Source organism: Sorex fumeus, unplaced genomic scaffold (assembly GCF_029834395.1).
Source record: "Sorex fumeus unplaced genomic scaffold, SorFum_2.1 ptg000037l, whole genome shotgun sequence".
Taxonomy (NCBI): Eukaryota; Metazoa; Chordata; class Mammalia; order Eulipotyphla; family Soricidae; genus Sorex; species Sorex fumeus.
Genome location: NW_026606094.1, coordinates 7,745,149 through 7,764,876, shown reverse-complemented (window position 1 = coordinate 7,764,876; position 19,728 = coordinate 7,745,149). Strand labels below are relative to the sequence as shown.

The following is a 19,728-nucleotide window of genomic DNA, read 5'->3' as shown; positions in this document are numbered from 1 at the left end:
GTTACTAGAACTACAAATTCATTGTAAGTATTAGAAGTAGGATTTGCTGGATCTAAGCATGCTTCTAATTTTTATATTGTCACACATCCCTGAATTTTTAAACTTTTAGAAGATAGTTTTATTTTTTTGATCTATTTTGCGTAGATCAATGTTTTCTCATATTTGAACAACAAATATAGAGATAACACAAAATATAAACTGAAAGAAAATGAAACAAACCCTTTGATGAATCTTTATTATTCATAAAATAATTAAGATGTATAATTATTCATGAAGTAGTCAGAAGGATCAGTAGTAATTCTTCACACATGTAAATTCTTTTTTGAAGATATTGTAATTCTATTAGTAGCTCTGTAGCACTGTCCTCTTGTTGTTCATCAATTTGCTTGTTCGGGCACCACTAACATCTCCTTCCGGGGACTTGTTGTTACGTTTTTGGCATATGAAATACCCCACGGGTAGCTTGCCAGGCTCTGCTGTTTGGGTGTGATACTCTTGGTGGCTTGCTGGGTTCTCTGAGAGGGATGGAGGAATTGAATCCAGATCAGCCGCATGCAAGGCAAACACCCTACCCACTGTGCTATCGCTCCAGCCTATTCTACATATAACCATTCTATTCTATTAGTAACCATTATAAATTCCCAATAATACTTCTTGCTTAAAGAAGTGCTGAACATTCTTTTTTATGCAAAGAGGAAAAAATATGGCAATCCCCAAATAAGAAGATTGACAAGAGAAAGTACTACATGATCACATATTTTTATTTTACTTTACTCTTAGCTTCACATGGGCTGGAGTGATAATGCAGCAGTAGGGCGTTGCCTTACATGTGGCTGACCCGGGTTCGATTCCTCCGCCCCTCTCAGAGAGCCAGAAAAGCTACCAAGAATATCCCGCCCTTATGACAAAGCCTGGTAAACTACCCGTGACGAATTAGATATGCCTCAAACAATAACAAGTCTCACAATGGAGACCTTACTGGGCCTGCTCAAGGAAATCGATGAACAACGGGAAGACAGGGGAGAGTGCAGTGCAGCGCTTAGCTTCACATATATTTATAATCACAAAATCCTCAGCATGACACACAAAGGGGATAATCTTTACTCACCTAATTATTTTCCATCTGTGATATACCACACAATGTTCATTTGTTTTTTCATGGTTTCTACATTCATTTCTAACTTGAATCATTTATGTGCAAGTTCTCTAACCAAAAATAATACATCTCTTTTATATCATTGTATTATTGAGAATTATGGATTACTTCTTATGTTTCCTGATTAATTTACTACTGGAGAGATAATAGCAGTTTTTTTTGCAATGTCTTGTTTATTTGTAAACAATTGTAATGAAATGTAAGCAAGCCCTTCCTTCCATTTCACATAATGAGCGTAGTTCACTAGAAAGAGTATCCAATTTTCTGGACTATGAGACATGATTGTAATGATTTTAATTTCTTGTTATACATCACATTTATTACAGCTTAATCGGTGAAAACCTTAGACTATATGTTACATTTTAAAACAATGTAGTGGCTTGGACTATAGCACAGTGGGTAGGTTGTGCCTTGCATGCACTGTCTTGGGTTAGATTTCAGCAACCCATATGGTCTACGGAGCAACACCAGGAATAATTCCTGAGTGCATGAACTAGGAGTAACCCCTGTGCAACACAGGGTGTGACCAAAAAAGCAAAAAGAATAAAAATGTAAATGTAATACATAATCAAAATGAATCAGGTTCCTCACAAAGAAATCTGACCATCTTGTAGGTGGGAGGCCACACAGTCTTTTGACATCCCGTGGAATCTAGTCAGTAACAGCTCTAGTCCAGCAGTCGTCTCCAAATCTCATTACATGTCCAGGCCAACTGATTTTCGATGCCTTGGCAAACGAGAAAGTGTCCCTGATTCTTTCTCTCATTTGAGTGAAGCATTATACTCCAAGCATAGCTCTTTCAATTCCTCTTTGGGAGATCCAAATAGAGTTCTCTTTCTATTTTCAAGGGTCCAAGTCAGTGAGGCCTATGTTAATGCAGGAAGAACAGTGGAACGAAGACATGTGCCCAGAGCCAAAGGTTCTTCATCCTCTTAGCTATTTCCTCAACACTCTTGAAGGTGTTCCAAGCAGCTCTCTTCCACCTGCACAACTCAGGTGCCATTTGTCATGTTGACTTCTCAACCTAGGTACACATAACTGTTGCATTCGGAGATGGTCGTTCCATTGAGAGCAAATGGAACGTCAGGAACAAGACTGTTTCTCATAAAGATTGTCTTCCTGATATTCAACTTTAGTCTGACCTTTCCATACTTGCGGTCAAAGTCAGCCAGCATTTGTGCCGCTTGGCTAATGTTTGGTGTTATTAGAATGATGTCATCAGCAAAGCAGAGCTGGTGAAGTTCCCGACCGACTGTCTACACTCCCATTCCTTTCCATACCAGATGACTCATGACGTTCTCGAGGTGGCACTGAGGATTTTCAGTGAAATGGTATCACACTGCTGAACCCCTCTCTTGACATGGATGATCACTTCTTATCAAATTTGATAATTGAATATTGAAAGACATTAGAATATATATGACATTGTAACACTACTATTTTGCAATAAGTATGTACACTAAATATGAAACAGTTGAAGTGAGGGTCACATTGTGTGTGTTGTGTAGATCTCAATGTCATGGCAGAGTTCTTCCAGTGTTAAGACTGACTGTGGATCCCAAGCCTTCAAGAGACCCAAAATGGCCGAATTGTTAGGCCAGAATAATATTTGTGGAGTCTAATTTAATGCATAATTCAAACTAATTAAGAATTTGAGTTCCATTTTGAAAGGAAAATTTCAGTTAGTTGAAGTATAAAGATTAAAACTTAAGAAAAAATCACATTACCTATAAGTATACTAAAGTTAAAATATTATAACTTCCTCCTTAAAATAAACCAAGTTTTTCAATTTTATTTGCATATTGTCCTGATCTGTCCAATAAAGGTGCAATATAAAGAGAAATTTCCTTAAAATAATTTAGAACTGATTTTATGCTAGCTTTGATCACGTGAGAAATATTATATTGCTTTGTGGTGTGTTTTTTTTAATTTGAAAAATCTGAGTAATTTTCTTCAACCAAGAGATCTGCTATGCATGGAATTGCCATAAATTATTCTTTTTTTTTCTTTTTGGTTCACACCCGGTGATGCACAGGGGTTACTTGTGGCTCTAATTCAGGAATTACCCCTGCTGGTTCTCAGGGTACCATATCAGATGCTGGGAATCAAACTCAGGTTGGCCGCCTGCAATGCAAATGCCCTACCCACTGTGATATTGCTCCAGCCGCACCACAAATTATTCTTAATAAAGTGAGAAGTACTAAGTACTATTATCTGTAGCTGAGTTTTCTAATTTTAGAAGTACACTTGAAGTGACTTTCTAATGACGATAATCTTCTTTCTCTCTACTTTCCAGATAAGATTTCAATAGGTGTTCAGAACAGGGATTTGACCCTCTATTTTATTTAGGCATGGTGAGCAAAAATCCAGTTGGGTCCCCAGGAGTCCAAAGAATCAGTTACCATTTCTTTAATGTCCTTGAAGAATGATATATTGGACAATCACCACATTTAGTATTATAAACAAAAATATATACTGAATTAGAGAAACCTATATTTTTTGTAAAGTTAACAACACATTATCAATAACATAGTTTATTGTCTCATACTCTCCTTGCCCTAGGAGTCTTGAATCTCTCCTTCAGGTGTTTGGCTTCTTATAACATGCTTTAGCTGAAGAATTCGAAGACTCTTCTACCTTACTTAAAAAATGAATATATAAAAAATATTTGCTTGTTATGTAAGAATGTTTTTATTTCTAACCCAATTGATAGTGACTTTTTATTTTAGCCAGGTGAAACAGGCCTATGTGAGGTGTTCAACAATAGTAAGTGGACCTAGAAACTCCCATATATATACACACGCTAGAATACTTCACAATTCTAAGAAAAGCTAAATGCATGCAATTTCTTGCAACACAGATGGTAATAAAATTACCAAGTTTAATGTAATTACCAGAAAGAGAAAGATAAACTCAGAATTGTCTCATTTATTTGTGATATATGGAATATATGAATGAAATGGTATACTGTTTGAAAAGATGGGGGAGATGCATATGTCACTTTAGTCCCAGTATATACACAGAAGGGCAGAGATGTGAATAAAGCATGGGGAAAAAGAAAAGATAAACTGGAAACTATGGGAAGCAGGGGTCAAGTGGATTACAGTACATCGTGTTTTAAAGGATTGGTATAGGTAAACATATAAGTAAACATTATTTTAAGTAACTTTGTAAGTCATACTGTCTAAATGAAATAGTTATTTGTTTTTACCTTCTGAAATTTATGTATGACATACCTTTATTTCGTATCATAATATACATTCTTGCATATTTTTTCAGTTTATTTTCCCAATTCTGTGAGATTGCTTTTAGGGGTTGTGCCTTCTCTGAGTAGTAAGTTGGTGAGTCTCTGTGGCACTCTCATTTTGTCATCACTGTCCTTGTTCTTAGTTGACCATCACCTGGAACTCAGTTCCTGTTTCTCTTGTCTCAGGTGATTATAAAAGGGCACTCTTGGTTACCCCAGATCTTGGTGAGGAGACAGATGAACTGCCCGCTCTTTTTATCTGCAAGGGTAAATGTGTTCAGTCCTTTATTAACTCATGCTGGGTAAGAAAGACTAACAATATTTGGCATACCTCAAAGAGTGAATAAAATTTCATATAGTAAATTGTTTTCTCTTTTAAATTAGCATCTCTCATATATTTTAACACTTACATACTAACTGTATTGTTTGTTTTAGAAATTGAATAATTATTAATGATTGTTGATTTCTTGTAGATATGTTCAATATGCCTCTACTCAGAGTAACTCAATTTGAGCTTTATACTGCGATATTTATTTTTTCTGATTATTGTAAACATTTTTCTCTTCTCTTGTGAACAGAACTCTCTATGGTTAAAGTAACATTTAACTACTATGTAATATAAAAATACCAAGTTTCTAAAGTATTTCTTTCCACTATTAGTTCTGAAACTCATTTTTTTCTCTCACTTATGATGTCAGTTACCAATCAAAGACAGAAAATTGTATTTAAGTATCTTTGATAAAGAAAGATTTTTTTCAATTTGAAAGAAAACAATTGAAATTTTAAGTTTTGATGGTTTTCTACTTCACAGAATCATTCACTAAGATGAAAGGGACAACCCAATGAAGTTCTCAAGTAGTCTGATCTGCTGAAAAAGTCATGACACTTGAAGACATGTTCATGGAAAGTTGCTATCAATGTGTCTGGTATGGAAATATTTAACATTTCTGAGGCGCACTTCCATCACTGATCTGAATCCAGTGCAGTGGGATTTCATATTGTTTCCTTTCTATCTGAATGGTTCTTTAGCCCATACAGCTGTTAATTTAAAAAAAATCTCCAGAAAATACTTAATCCTAGTAGGACTGTGAACTATTCAACAAACTTGGTTACATCTCCCAATTTTTTCATTTTTGGTATTTACTATGTTCCAAACATGAAGGAAAAGTGAATTTTAGTTTACCCTCTTACATTTAAGTTTATGAGCACAGAGAGGAATAGAGTCATATTTAGATAACTACATAATCTTTATTGGGTTTCAATGTACAAAGGAATCTTTTGTTTTAGCATAATACCCAGTGTTATTCAATTCATACTCCTGCCCTTGCACTCTGGAATCATTTCTGTTGGTCTCAGTGTTGCTAATAGTCATCTGAGAACAGACCCTCAGTTTGCCACATGCAGTGCAAAATGATCTTATCACATGTGGTCTTTCTCAGGCTTCATAAAGTAGACTTTTTAACAAATTAAACCTAAAAGAGTGTACGAGGAGCATATATAAACACAATTGTCTAAATTTACATAGATATATATGACAAATTGTAGATATATAAGACCAAAGACCATAATAGGCTGAAGCTTCTAGGGAAAATAAAATGAACAAAAATCACCAGAAAAGTTAAGAGGAAAGATAATGGAAGGTATATTTTGTTTGTGGAAGGCATTTTGGTTTCAAATTTCAGTCCAATTATAAGTTGCTCTCCATATTTTTCATAGAATCTCTTCTATCGCACCATAAGCAGAAATGGGGGTCTTAATCATTTTCAATGTAAAAGCTCAATATATAAGGATCGCAATTTCAGAACACCTTCATATGCAATTTTCACAGAGTTTTTCAAATTTATATTGCTCTACTGAAATGTCACAACAAATATCTGATATTTTTAATTTATTATCCAAATACTATAGTAACTTAACATCCCGAACAAATAAGTTGTAGAAATAATTAAATAGTTTGAGGAACTCGATTTTGACCTTATATTGAGGAAGCAAAATGCAATCTGCTGGTGTTAAAAAAAATAGTGACTTTCATAGTTTTAGTTATTAGTGGATACTAAGTTCAGAAGTCATCAGACAAATACAAATATTATTTTGATTACTTAAAATATGTTAAAGAGGCATTTAATAATAATTCTAGTCCCTTAATTAGTAATATCTTTTCTTTGGATATAAATCAACTGTATAATGACAAATGCTCATATAGGAAATGACTTGATTTATTTTAGAGTTACAGTACATGCTGTGTATATATGAACAGGAGAAAAACATTTTAGTCTTCAAATATTTCATCAAAGTCATGATTCTTGATCTTCAGAGTATGATAAAATTTACAATGCATAATAGATAAAAATAGACTTAATATGTGTTTTTTCCAGATATATTTGAGAAATTCGCAAACCACCGCTAAAATAGAAGGAAAGAAGTAATACAATAAATTGAACCACAGTTATCATCATCGTTTTCTGTTACTATCTCACATCAAATATTGAATATATAAAATGATTGATCACAGAATAGGTGACATTTTTCCATTGTTATTTTTCATCATGAAAGTACTAGAGGTCAAATGTATCATCCTTTCCAGCTTTGTTGGTTTCAATGGATTATTTCTGGCAATGCTCACCTTCTTTATGTTTCCAATTTACTTATCGATGACTTATTCTGCATCTCCTATTATTCCAAACACTACTTACATCCTAGCATGGAATGTTCCAACTGAAAAATGTCCTAAGGAATATAATGTGACAATAAATCTGAGCATCTACTCATTTGTAGGTTATCCTACTAAAAATAACACTGGACAAAATGTTACATTGTTTTATGTGGATAGACTTGGTCTATATCCTCACATAAATAGAGAACTAATGAAGATGTGAATGGAGGTATTCCCCAGTGTGGAAATCTGACAGTTCATTTAGAAGAAGTTGGTAAAAACATTAAATATTATATAAAAGACGGTTCTGTAGGCTTGGCTGTTATTGACTGGGAAGATTGGAGACCTCTATGGGCTAGAAATTGGGGTTCAAAAACTATTTACCAGAACAAATCTATTGAGTTGGTTATACGAAGAAATTCAAGTCTTAATATCAATGTTAACGCTACAGCAAAAAGAGAATTTGAAGAGAAAGCAAAGGATTTCATGCTTGAGACATTAAAACTGGGAAAATTATTAAGACCAAAGAACTATTGGGGATTTTACCTCTTCCCTGATTGTTACAATCACCAGTATAGGCAAAAGGAATATAATGGACGTTGCTTTGAAATAGAAAAAAAAAAGAAACAATCAGCTCAAGTGGCTGTGGAATGAAAGCACTGCTCTTTACCCATCCATTAAGTTGAATAAAAATTTAAGTTCAAATCCTTGGGCTGCGCTCTTTGCCAGAAATCGGGTCCAGGAAGCCTTTCGAGTATCTGCAATGCATGGTGTTGAAAACCCACTTCCGGTTTTTGTGTATGTCCGTCCGGATTTTACAGATGCTCCCGGAGAATTTCTTTCTGAGGTAAGAAAATCAATGCAAACCAAGGACCATGATATTGTATTCTGGCTGGTATTCAGTGGAATTGAACATCATTTGTGAAGGGAGTAAAACTTACATTTTAGTACACTTGAGGTAGAACTAGTTCACCATATAATCATAGGAGTATAAAATACGAAAATATTTGACTTTTAATTCTATCGTATAAAGCTTCCAACGAGAAAGAGTTATTGTTGATAATGCAGAAACTTATTCTAATCTTGAGTTTCTCCTTTTATTGGTGGTTTTCCCTCCCTCCCTCCCTTCCTTCCTTCCTTCCTTCCTTCCTTCCTTCCTTCCTTCCTTCCTTCCTTCCTTCCTTCCTTCCTTCTTTTATAGTTTTTGTCCCCTTCCAATTATCTTGCCACAGACAGCCTATAAATGCTCAGGGTACAAGGATTTAATGTATGTCCGATCTTGCCAAACAAGTATCTTACCTATTCACTGAGCAATCCATGTGTGTATCTTCTTTTTTTGACCATAGAACAATGAACATCGAAAAAGATTTTTGTTTTATGAAGACAGTATCTTTTAAAAGATAAAATTAAGTTATCAGGAAAGATTTAAATTATAATTGTAGAATCTGTTGCTTAACTTTAGTTTACTGTTCTACGTGTAAAATTTTTATTTTGTTCCAATTGGTTTAACTTCTTTCTATCATATTTGACAGTTTGATCTTATGAATACTATTGGTGAGAGTATTGCTCTAGGTGCCTCTGGAATTATAGTATGGGGAAGCCTCAATTTCAGCAAAAGTGAGGTAAGTCTAATTGTAGGCAATGGGCAAAACTATTGTCAATTTTAATATTTTTGCTGATTCTGAGGAATAAAAATGGTGCAATGATCCTCACACATCAGAGGTGCTCAATATATTTTATGGAATCCAATCATGTAAATTTTGTTTATTTCTATAGAGGCAGAATGTATTTTCTTTCTTTCGAGTCTGGAATTAAATAATATGATTCTGGACTTTATTCTGGAACTGATATTTCCCGAACTTGATTCCTACTCAGCAGCAAAATCACTTCTACCATCTCAAAATTCATGCATTCTGTTGAGTAATTTTTAATGAAATCTTCTGTTTTTACTCTTAAAAGACACTAGTCTACATGCACTTGTTAGTTTGTAATACAGTCCTATATTTTTCTTAACTGAGCATGCATATACATAGTCATTGAACAAAATTATTTTATTGCAAAGGTCATAAAATAATGTTCTTGGGTAAAATTGGGCTTAGTGGTTTCTTTGTACAACTTTTAGGATAAAATTACTTTGTTATTTAAAATGCATTAGAAAATCCAAGAGTGAGCCACTTCTGGGATTTTTTTGCCCCCTCTTGTCACACACAGTGTATGTACTCAGTATGTTTTGAGGGATCACTCCCAATGGCTCAAAGGTCTCTATGTGTATCAGGAATTGAAGAGTCAGCAGAATGTAAGGCAAGCATATTATAGACAGTACTACCTGTCTAGCCTAAGAGTAATAGAATTCTGTAACATAAAAAAACATAATGTTGTGGATAAAGAGGTAGAAAAGCAGTTAGAGCATTTGCGTTGTACATGGCCAAATGCAGGTTTCAAACCTGGCATCCCACTGGTTCTCCCAGCAATGCAGGACTAATTCCTATATTCACAGAGTAACCACTGAGCATCGGAGTTGACCCAAAACTTTAAAAAAATGTCACTGACACTGTCACTGTCCTCCCGTTGTTCATCGATTTGCGATTTGCTCGAGCAGGCCCAGTAACATCTCCACTGGAGACTTTGTTGTTACTGTGTTTGGCATATCGAATACATCACGGGTAGCTTGCCAGGCTCTGCCGTGGGGGCGAGATACTCTCGGTCAATTGCGGGGCTGTCCGAGAGGGGTGGAGGAATCGAACTCGAGTCGGTCATGTTGGCTCCGTGCAAGGCAAATGCCCTACTGCTGTGCTATTGCTGCAGCCCTAAAAAAATGTAAAAGTACAAAAATATAATCTAAATTTAAAATATTGATAATATTTATGTGTTTTTGGAACATAAAGGCTTTATTTTAATTTAAATTGGGCCTGAAAGAACAATACAAGGGTAATTAGTTTTCAAAATTAATGAAAATGTTCAAAACATACCTAAGGGACAAGACTAGAAATTCATTTTTCCAATGTATTAAACTTAGTTGAAACTTTAGACTCAATGCAAAAATAGTGTTGTCATAGGGGACACAGATTTTTTGGAGGTGAACTTTTTCTTTACTGATAGAAGTAGACATGATGGCGATATATGTGTTATGGAGAAAGTCTTATGGCATCAAGAGTCAGAACTTTTTTCAGAAAATCTAAAGAACAAAATGGGTCATGTAAGATGTAAAGAACTTTTTGGTCTTTTATGCCCATAGATAAACTAGACAAAATTTCACTTTTTAAATGAAGAAATATTAGGTAAACTTCAATTTGAAACTTTGTTTCTGTGTTTTGGGGTTACTCTTAACTATGCTGAGAAATTCCTTCTGACTCTATTCTCATGATTCATTCTTGATGATACTTGGAGACTATAATTATTGCCAGGAATTGAGGCAGGAATGGCTGTATTTAAGGCAGCTTCTTAAATTCTATACTACCTCTTGGTTCCTCATTTTGCAACTTTATAAAGATAATTTCAATACTTTCCACTATTTTGCATACTTTTATTACTCAGATGTAAACAGTGCCTAAAGAACTAACAGAAAAAAATAATTGAAAGAAAGGATCCTGTTAAACAATTTGCAGAATCTCTTTATGTCATAAAATCAACTAAAATGTATAACTATTTAAGAAATAGTTGAAAGCATCACTCATGTTTCCTGAAACATATGACCTCCATTTTCAAGAGACTGCATTTCTATGATTAACCAGTATAAATGACCTGTTTTGGTATTTTGCTATAACAAGTCTGGATCATTTTTTAGTTTAGGCAATAAGGAACAAATATGTCAACTCCACATTTAGTTGAATGCAGGCTAGGGTACTGAATTAGCTCATTAATTTATTTTACATTCTTTCTGACATAACAGTCTGCAATTATGATCAGGGAATTCTCAGCATCCCATACAAATTGTTAGATTTTGCTACGCTAACTAATTTCTACTTATAGCCCTGCCTGAAATTTTGCTACTTTACTCTATTTCCAATTCTTATGCTTGTATTTCAAATTTGTGACCATATAACTGCAAGTTTGATAATAAAAAATAATATAACTTTTCTATACTGCATTAAATAGACGTAAGAACTTTTTTTATGTTCCTGGTTAATTTGCAACTTGAGTTTCAGTGATACCAGGTCGAATTGCATTGATGGAAGTAATCTCTTTGTGACATGTAGATAATTTCTTTCCTTTTCATGTTATGAGATTATTGTGGTAGTTCCTTGTAAAACACAGGCAGTTTAATATAATAATTTATATCCTGTCATCTTTACAACAATCCTAAGAGACATAACCTGTATCTATTCTTACTTGACAGATGATACAGTTAAAAAACTTTGAAGTGTGGGACCAGAGTGATACCACAGTGGGTAGGGTAATTAGGGTAATTTGCCTTGCACGTGCTTGTCCAGGTTCAATCTTCAGAATCCTATATGGTCCTCTGAGCATTTTTGGAGTAATACCTGAGTGGAAAGCTGAGAGTGATCCAAAAAAAAAAAAAAGAGAAAGAATTGGGATGAGAGACACAGAGCCCACAAACTATCAAATACACTGATTTGGGCCACACTCTTTCATGCGAAAGTTTTACCCTTGGCTTTGTGCACATAGATCGCTCAGACAGTGCTTGGGTTCATATACAATACAGGGAACCAGATATGTATCACCTGGGGACAAGGGAAGCACCATACCTGCTGTACTGTCTCTCCTCTGGATGAAGCCAACTTTTCCTCACCCAAATTAAGGCTGATAAATCAATCAATCGATCAACCAAGATTAAAATATATTGAATCTCAATCATGTAACTATTCACTGGTTTTAAATGGCACTTAAATTTCTTAAAATTGCTCTCAAAAACCTTTAAAATAATTTTATTGTTAAGAGTAAAAGGAAGAAGTATTTTCTCCCTGGCTGAATTTCATTTTTGATACTCTTTTTGTTGTTGTTTTAAAAAGTTGATTCATTTATTTTGTTTTGTGTATCACACCCAGTGATGCACAAGAATTACTCCTGGGTCAAAACTTAGGAATTATTCCAAGCAGTGTTCAGGGAACCATATGGGATGCTGGATATTAAACTGGGTCAGCTGCATGCAAAGCAAATGGCCTCCCCACTGTAATATTGCTCAGACCCTCTTTTCGTTATTGTTTAGAAAATGCTTCAAACAGTAAATCCATTCTTATATATGTTCCTTTCACCGTTGATACTCTTAACTTTTTATTTATAGGATTCATGCAACAATCTAACCAATTACCTGAATGATGTCCTAAATCCTTACTTACTGAATGTTACCCGAGCAGCCGAAAGGTGTAGTCAAGTTCTTTGTAAAGGGCAAGGAATATGTAAAAGGAAACTTTGGAACTCAGCTGACTATCTTCACCTGAAAGGAGAAACATTTACGACTGGAAATGGGGACATTAAAGAGTCCAAAGTGAATGACAATTTTACAAATCTAGATGAGAAAGAATTTGCTACAAAATTTGAGTGCCGCTGTTATTCCAATATGGATTGTAATCAGCCAAGTTCTTAGCTAAGAATTAATTACGTTAATGTATGTAATGCTAATATTTGCATGTGAACCTCTCTGACCCTGTTGACTAAGATCCTATTCTTATTGGAAAAAACGTCAAGTTGTGACTTTTTAGCAATATGTCATTTTTCATGCTATCTGCAATGTTGACTTATATTTTTCTGAAAAAGATGACTATGGGTTCCTTAGACTGAATATTCAGTGGAAGTCATCTCCCACAGCCTCCAAGAAGGGCTTCAGAGTGTTAACCAGTAAAACACTACCGACCATTTGTTCACTCAATACAATATAAATGAAATTGTATGTATATGAATGAATCATAAATGAAATGATTTATGATAAATATTTTATAATTTATGATTAACTTATAATAAATAAATAAATTTATGATTAATTTACGATAAATGAAATCCTTAATGCAAAGAATTATGTTTTCAACACCAATTTTTTTTTAGGAGGCACAACTGAAGTCGGTCAGGGTTTACTCCTTGCTCTGTGATCAAAGATCATTCCTGTGTGTGCTTGGGGAGCCATTGATGGTACTGGGGATTTAGACCCAAGTAGGCTGCATGCAAGAAAGCGCTTAACCTATGTAACAACTCACTGGACCCATTATGCTAATTCATTTTATTATCTGTATCAGGTTTTGATATTATTTACATTTTTACATATAACTTCAGTGAAGCAATCTTTAAGAAAACTAAGAATATTTAAGTATGCTTTGCTAGTTCAGATAAAAATAGTTATTATTGAACTTTATATTTCTTCATGATTATGAACTATGCTGTTCCAAACTATAGTTTGATTTAGAAAACAATCCAAACCAAACCAAACCAAGCCAAAAAAATTGCTCTTTGTGACACTAGTGGAGGGAAGGGGATACTAGTGAAGGGATTGGTGTTGGAAAATTCTATATCTGAAACCCAATCATGAATAACATTGCAAGTCACGGTGATTAAATAAGAAATGATAAGATATTGCTTTTTAATCATGAAATTAGTTTTGAATTGTTACTGATTAATGAGGGACAATCACTTGTGATTTTTTTCAAAATCATATTAAGGGCAATTTTATAGTATATAATCTACATTTTTTCTAGTAGTGGCAGGCTGAAAGACCAAATATAAGAAATTAATGGCATTTTTCTATGTGTATAATGAATAGAATAGTGATAAAAATAAAGAAAATAATTCCGTTCACAGTCCATGTCAAGAAAATTAAGTACCATGAAAATAACCAAATAAAAGAAATAAAAGACTGATACAATAAAAACCATGTCAGGGCTAAAAAATTTAAGATGGCACAAGAAATGGAAACATATACCCTGTTCTGTATCAGAAAGATTTAAACTGTCCAAAGGGCCATCTTATGCACAATATTAAAGATTCAATATAGTTCTATAAAATATCCATGACCTTTTTAAATATACATAGACAAAGTTCGGTTAAAATTTATATAGGGCAATAAGTCTCCAGAGTAGATGAAGCCATTTTAGATAAAAGAAGATATGAATCTGTTTATTCCCGCCAACTTTAAATCATATTACAAAATGATTGTAATGAAAACTCATAATTCAGTGACAAGGATAAACTGAGAACAATACAGTAGAATTAAGAGTTCTAAGACATTTACTCTGGAACATATCTGGTCATGGAATCTTTTGAAAAAATATAGGTACATTATAAAGGAAAGCCTCTTTGACAAATGGTGTTGGTAAAACAGATCAACCGTACTGAAAAAAATTAACTCAGACCACAGTTTCACCCTTAAGGAGTCAGGACTGATAACCATGCCGCCAGACCCCATGTCAGGCTGTTTCACATAGGGCGCCCCAGAGGAGCCTGGGTGAGACCACATCTGCCTCAAGGGATATAGTCCCAGGAGCCAAAAACCCCCAGAACCCAACCACTGCCATGCTCACAACTGCTCTCCACATGTTGCGGCCAACCCCCAGAAAACACAGGTTTGCATGTCTTTGTGACAGAGAATTCTGGGTTCAACAGGACTGGAAACTGGAAATGTATAACCTCTGCCCATATCCCCCATCTCCGGTGACTCAGGGGTCACACCCATAAGCCAACCCTGACTGGTGCCAGATAATCTCATAATTGGCCTCCATGCAGAACACATACCCTTCTCTTTCAGCAGAGACCTACATGACACCCGTCAAAGCCATGCCACAGAACTCTGCACCAGGATTTAACACTTGGGGCACCCCAGAGGAGGGCGGGTGACAACCCTCCCCACTCCAAGGGATGCAGCCCCAGCAGTTGAAAGCCCCCAGAATCCAAACACTGCCAGGCTCAGGATACTCTTCACACACTCAGGTCAGGCCTCACCCACGTGTGAAAATTCCCTGGGCATTCATAGGACCCACCCTACTCATAGTCCAAGCGTACTACAACACATTGGATGGTATTCAAAGTAGGAGGCACCCAACCTTACAGGAAAATATTATATTATTTTGGTTCTGCTTTGGGATTGGGTTTGGGGATGGAATCACCTGAAATATGGTGGTGGAATTTGTAATGGTGGTGGGATTGGTGTTTAAATATTAAATGTCATCAAATACTGTGAACTACTTTATAAACTAAGCAATTAAAAATATTTAAAAAAAGAGTCCAACATGGTATAAGGAACCAAACAAAGAAATCACTGTATCACTGTCATGCTGTTGTTCTTGATTTACTCGAGCAGGCTCCAGTAATGTCTCTACTCCCCCCATCCCTGAGATTTTAGCAGCCTCTTCTTACTTGTCTTTCCCAACAATTGGAGGCTCTTTCAGTGTCAGGGGAATAACACCTGTTGTTATTACTGGTTTTGGTATATCGAATACGCCACAGGGAGCTTGCCAGGCTCTGCCTGTGTGTGGGGGGGATACTCTTGGTTGCTTGCCAGCTTCTCCAAGATGTATATATTTATATATTTCTCTCTATGATTTGTTGCCTACTGTCTGAACAACATCAAATATGATGTGGCAATTATGAAAAAAGGGTTGAAAGTGTCCTATAATGTGTCTCATGAAGTCAAAGCTGCCTTGAAGTCTGGAAAGCATCCTGGAGCATGTCAGTGGTAGGGTAGTGGAGGTCGGCGTCCTGGGCTGGGTGCATTGAGGCAGGGAGGACCACCCCCACCCCACTCTGAGATGACCTGAGTTAAAACAGCCTGGTGCGGAGTCTGATGACATGGCCATGAGGGCCTCATTTTATACTCCTGTCTAGGAGAAATGAGTTCTTGATGGTGGCCAATTGTAGGATAACACTGTTTTGCCCTTCCTGCATAGCTTCAGGTAGTTTAGGTTTACTGGGTTGATCCCACCACAGTGCTCCCATTTCTCTGTGTTTATTTGTAACTTCTTTCTTTGTGCTCTGTTGATTTGTAAATATTGTTTTTCATCTTCTCACTAAGTCCTTCTCATAGTTTATTCAGAGCAATGTTCTTTTTGTATAAACACAAGAAGACAGTATATGCTATGCTTTTGTGATGTGACTCTCAGTGATATTTCCCCCCTGGGCATCTGTTCTGTCACCTAAACCTCAGATGCCTTTACTTCCTAGCACCCCCAAAAGCAGGGTCCCGATGAGAGACTGTGCATGCAACCAGGGCAAATGGTAAGGTATTTGCTACCCTGGCATCGAGATGGGCCTGGCTAAATTGTCATAATCCTAAACAATAAGTTAAGAGGTTAGACATGGATAAATGATGTCTTGATCCAAAAAGTATTAACTAGATTTGGACTCTCCTAGGGTTAGGAAAAATTAATCTGGCCTGAGTGCTGTAGTCTGAGTCTGTGGCAAGATATTGCCAGGAGAGCTGCCCTACAAGCCTCAATGTTATCTCTTACTGTGTCCAACAAAAATAATTAGTATCAAGATGTTAATAGAGTTATTGGAATAAGGAAAAGAGAAAAACACCTTATGGGGTATTTTGCCCTTGGGCAGTCAGGAAGGGCTTTGGAATACCTCTTAATCAGTGTTACCTTTGAACATGGTGGGCCCTCAGGAAGGGCTTTCTTATGTTGATTTTGCTACCTGACTGGGTGCAATGTTGGCCCAGAGTGCTGGGAAGTTGGAGAGGTAAGAGAGTTGGAGAATGAGAGTGAGAGCAGGGCAGCAAGTTGGACTGAGGAGAGAACAGCAAGGGGAACTGAGAAGAATACAGGAGCATGCATGTGGAGATAGAGAGCACAGGCTGTGAGATAGAGTGCAGAGAGATGAGCTGGAGAGACAGGAGGAGACAAGAATGAGAGGAGGTGGAGACTAGAATGGGAGGCTCAGAGGGACTGGGCAGGTTCATGGGGACAATGGAATAAAGGGCATCTGATCAATGAACCGGCTTGGCTCTTGTTTCCTCCACGTCCAGGGCTTCCTGGCTGGGCAAGCAGCTAGGGGAAGAGCCATCAGGGTCTCTCCCTGGATTTCCCTTAAAGAATTTATACAGCCAATGAGAAAAATCAAACGAAGAAAATCAATTAAAATTTCCGTATATATCAGTGTGGTGTATATTGATGAATTATACTTTTTTAAAGCATGACATTACTTACAAAATAACTTTGGGGTTATTGTGATTTCTATGCAGCATTATTTTGTGAATATTATATCATTAAACAAAGTACGGGCTCTTCAATTGTGTCAATTCTCTACACCTTGATATCCTACTCATTCTGGAAACCCATGTGATCCTTATGAATGCAGTCTAATCTTTTTTTTTTTGTACTATCCCTCCTGCATACTTCTCTCACCTGACAACCTTTCTCCAAGGTTCCCAAAGCTGCAGCAATAGATGCTGAGGTAACAATGACCAGTATTCTTTGCTTATTAGATGCTCTGTTCTGCCCTTATCTTGGTTTCTGAGTGGGAATGAGACCCTAACTCAAGGAACCACCTTTTGGGCCAGTTCATTACTCTTTCAATTCCAATAAATGACATCTATCTAACTCATTCTGACCGAGTTTATTGTCATATTCTTTAGTGTATTATACTTCAAAATAGTTTAGTTTTGCTTTTAAACATAATGAGTTTGTTCATTAAGGTTAGAGAAATTGCAAAATAGAAGATTTCACAAGTTTTGAGTGTAACACATAAACATAGACAATCTTACTATGGTGCTTTCATAGCACACAAATTAAAATAACAATGAAGACATTACTGGGCCTGCTCGAGCAAATCAATGAAGAACGGGAGGACAGTGCTACAGTACCACTGATTCAATATTCTATGATAGTTATATTCAGACTGATGTCGGTGGGCCCCACGGGTGACTTTTGTGAAGTGGGGAGGAGAAAGACGGTCACTTTCTCCCCACCCGCCTCTGCCACTCGGGACCCTGGGTAGGCTGGGACCGGTAAAGTCTGCAGTGAGCACCTGCTCAGCACGGGACTAAGTCCCGCCAGCCCCACAAGGTGGCCCTCAAGCCACACCTGAAGTCCGCTTGATCTTCTCGGCACGGGAGTTAATCCCCGCCACCCGATTGCTCGGGGAGCCACGGACTCAAGTTGGGGCGAGAATTCGCTCTTTGCAGGAAAGGAGAGACCAGTCCCAAGCCTTACCCGAGGTTTCTGGGTTTCTTGTCTCGCTCGCAGAAAAGAATTTCAGGAGTAGACGAGCAGTGAAGTAACAGGTTTTATTTGGAGGCTTTTGGAGAGGGAGAGAAAGGGATAAGCAGTTAGTAAGAGAAAGAGAGAGAGAGAGAGAGAGAGAGAGAGAGAGAGAGAGAGAGAGAGTAACGCATCCAGAGGGAACGCGGGCTTCTCCGAGGGTGGAGAGAGCGCCAAGTGGGCTCTCGAGCTGGTTCTTGTAGATCCTTCTGACTCGGAATGTTCTGGAATCTCCTTGGGGCTGGGTCACTGGAGTCAACCGGATTGAAAAGGGGTTCGAGAATCATCTGACTTGGAATGTCCTGGAATCTCCTTGGGGCTGGGTCGCTGGAGTCAACCGGATTGAAAAGGGGTTCGAGAATCATCTGACTTGGAATGTCCTGGAATCTCCTTGGGGCTGGGTCGCTGGAGTTAACCGGATTGAAAGGGGGGTTCCCGGAAAGGAGGAATTTCATGGAGAGGAGGCCCATATCTTCAGGGTCTGGGGATGGTCTTATCAAGTCCTTATTCTCTGTCTCCACAGGGTGGGTTGGTCCTAGAATTCTTCTATGAGACTTTGTTTCATTGCAGAGAGCCTTTCCCTATCTACCTGCCTACATCAAGACCAATGAAATGAAATGCAGATATGTAGTGTGCTTTTCTCCAAACACTATAAGAAAATGTGGGAGATGCGACGAGTTTTCAATACCTAAATGTATTGTTCATGATAGAACCGTACGTGAATGAGACAGAGGACAAAAGTTTTGCATGTATTCTTTATTCATGTGGTAGGAGCATACTTCCTGACATTATTGAGTTTGTTGAAGATACATTTGAAGATATTGAAAGTGAAAAATCATAACAGAGTATATGAGCTCAGTGTAATCTGTAATTCAGACTAGAAATATCAGAAAAGAATTGAAGTTTTATGAAGGAAGCAGTATGTGTGATGCTTTTGGTCTTTATCAGCAGGTGATATAAAGACATAAAATGAAAGAAACTTTAGAAGGAATGAACACTGAATATGGTTGATAGATTGTTGAATGATATATGATTATAATCAATTTATGAGATCCTTTGTAACTCTAAAGAAAGAGAACCTGAATTTATATTGGCCGTGATAAACTTTGAGCATTTTAAATCTGAGTGCATCCAATCCTCAACTCGGCAAGTACCTCTGAATGTGTTCTTTAAATTGTAGCTCTTAATTCTGGACTTGGAAATTTATAACAACCCTATAAAAGTTTTATAAATAAAAAAACTTTTACAGTAGTGGCTGGCCAGAAACCCATTGCATTTTTGTATGTAACTAATGAAGTTGAAGAGGAAAAAAAGTAAAAAAAATAATGACATTATCAGTTGTGTCTCAAAAAAACCAAGCATCCTAATATAAGCTTAAACAAAGGGGTAAAACATGTATACAAACAAAACCATGTCTCAGCTAAAAGATAAAAGAAGATACAAGGAAAAGGAAACATGTAGTCTACTGTAGATTAGAATTTACTCCACACAAATTTCCCTCCTTTTGACAGAATTATACAGATTCAATGTA

General features: G+C 36.6%; 1 pseudogene; it reads left to right on the top strand.

Annotated features, from left to right (window-relative positions):
- The first annotated feature begins 6,949 nt into the window (after positions 1-6,949).
- Positions 6,950-12,601, top strand: LOC130027628 (hyaluronidase PH-20-like; annotated as a pseudogene).
- Positions 12,602-19,728: the final 7,127 nt, after the last annotated feature.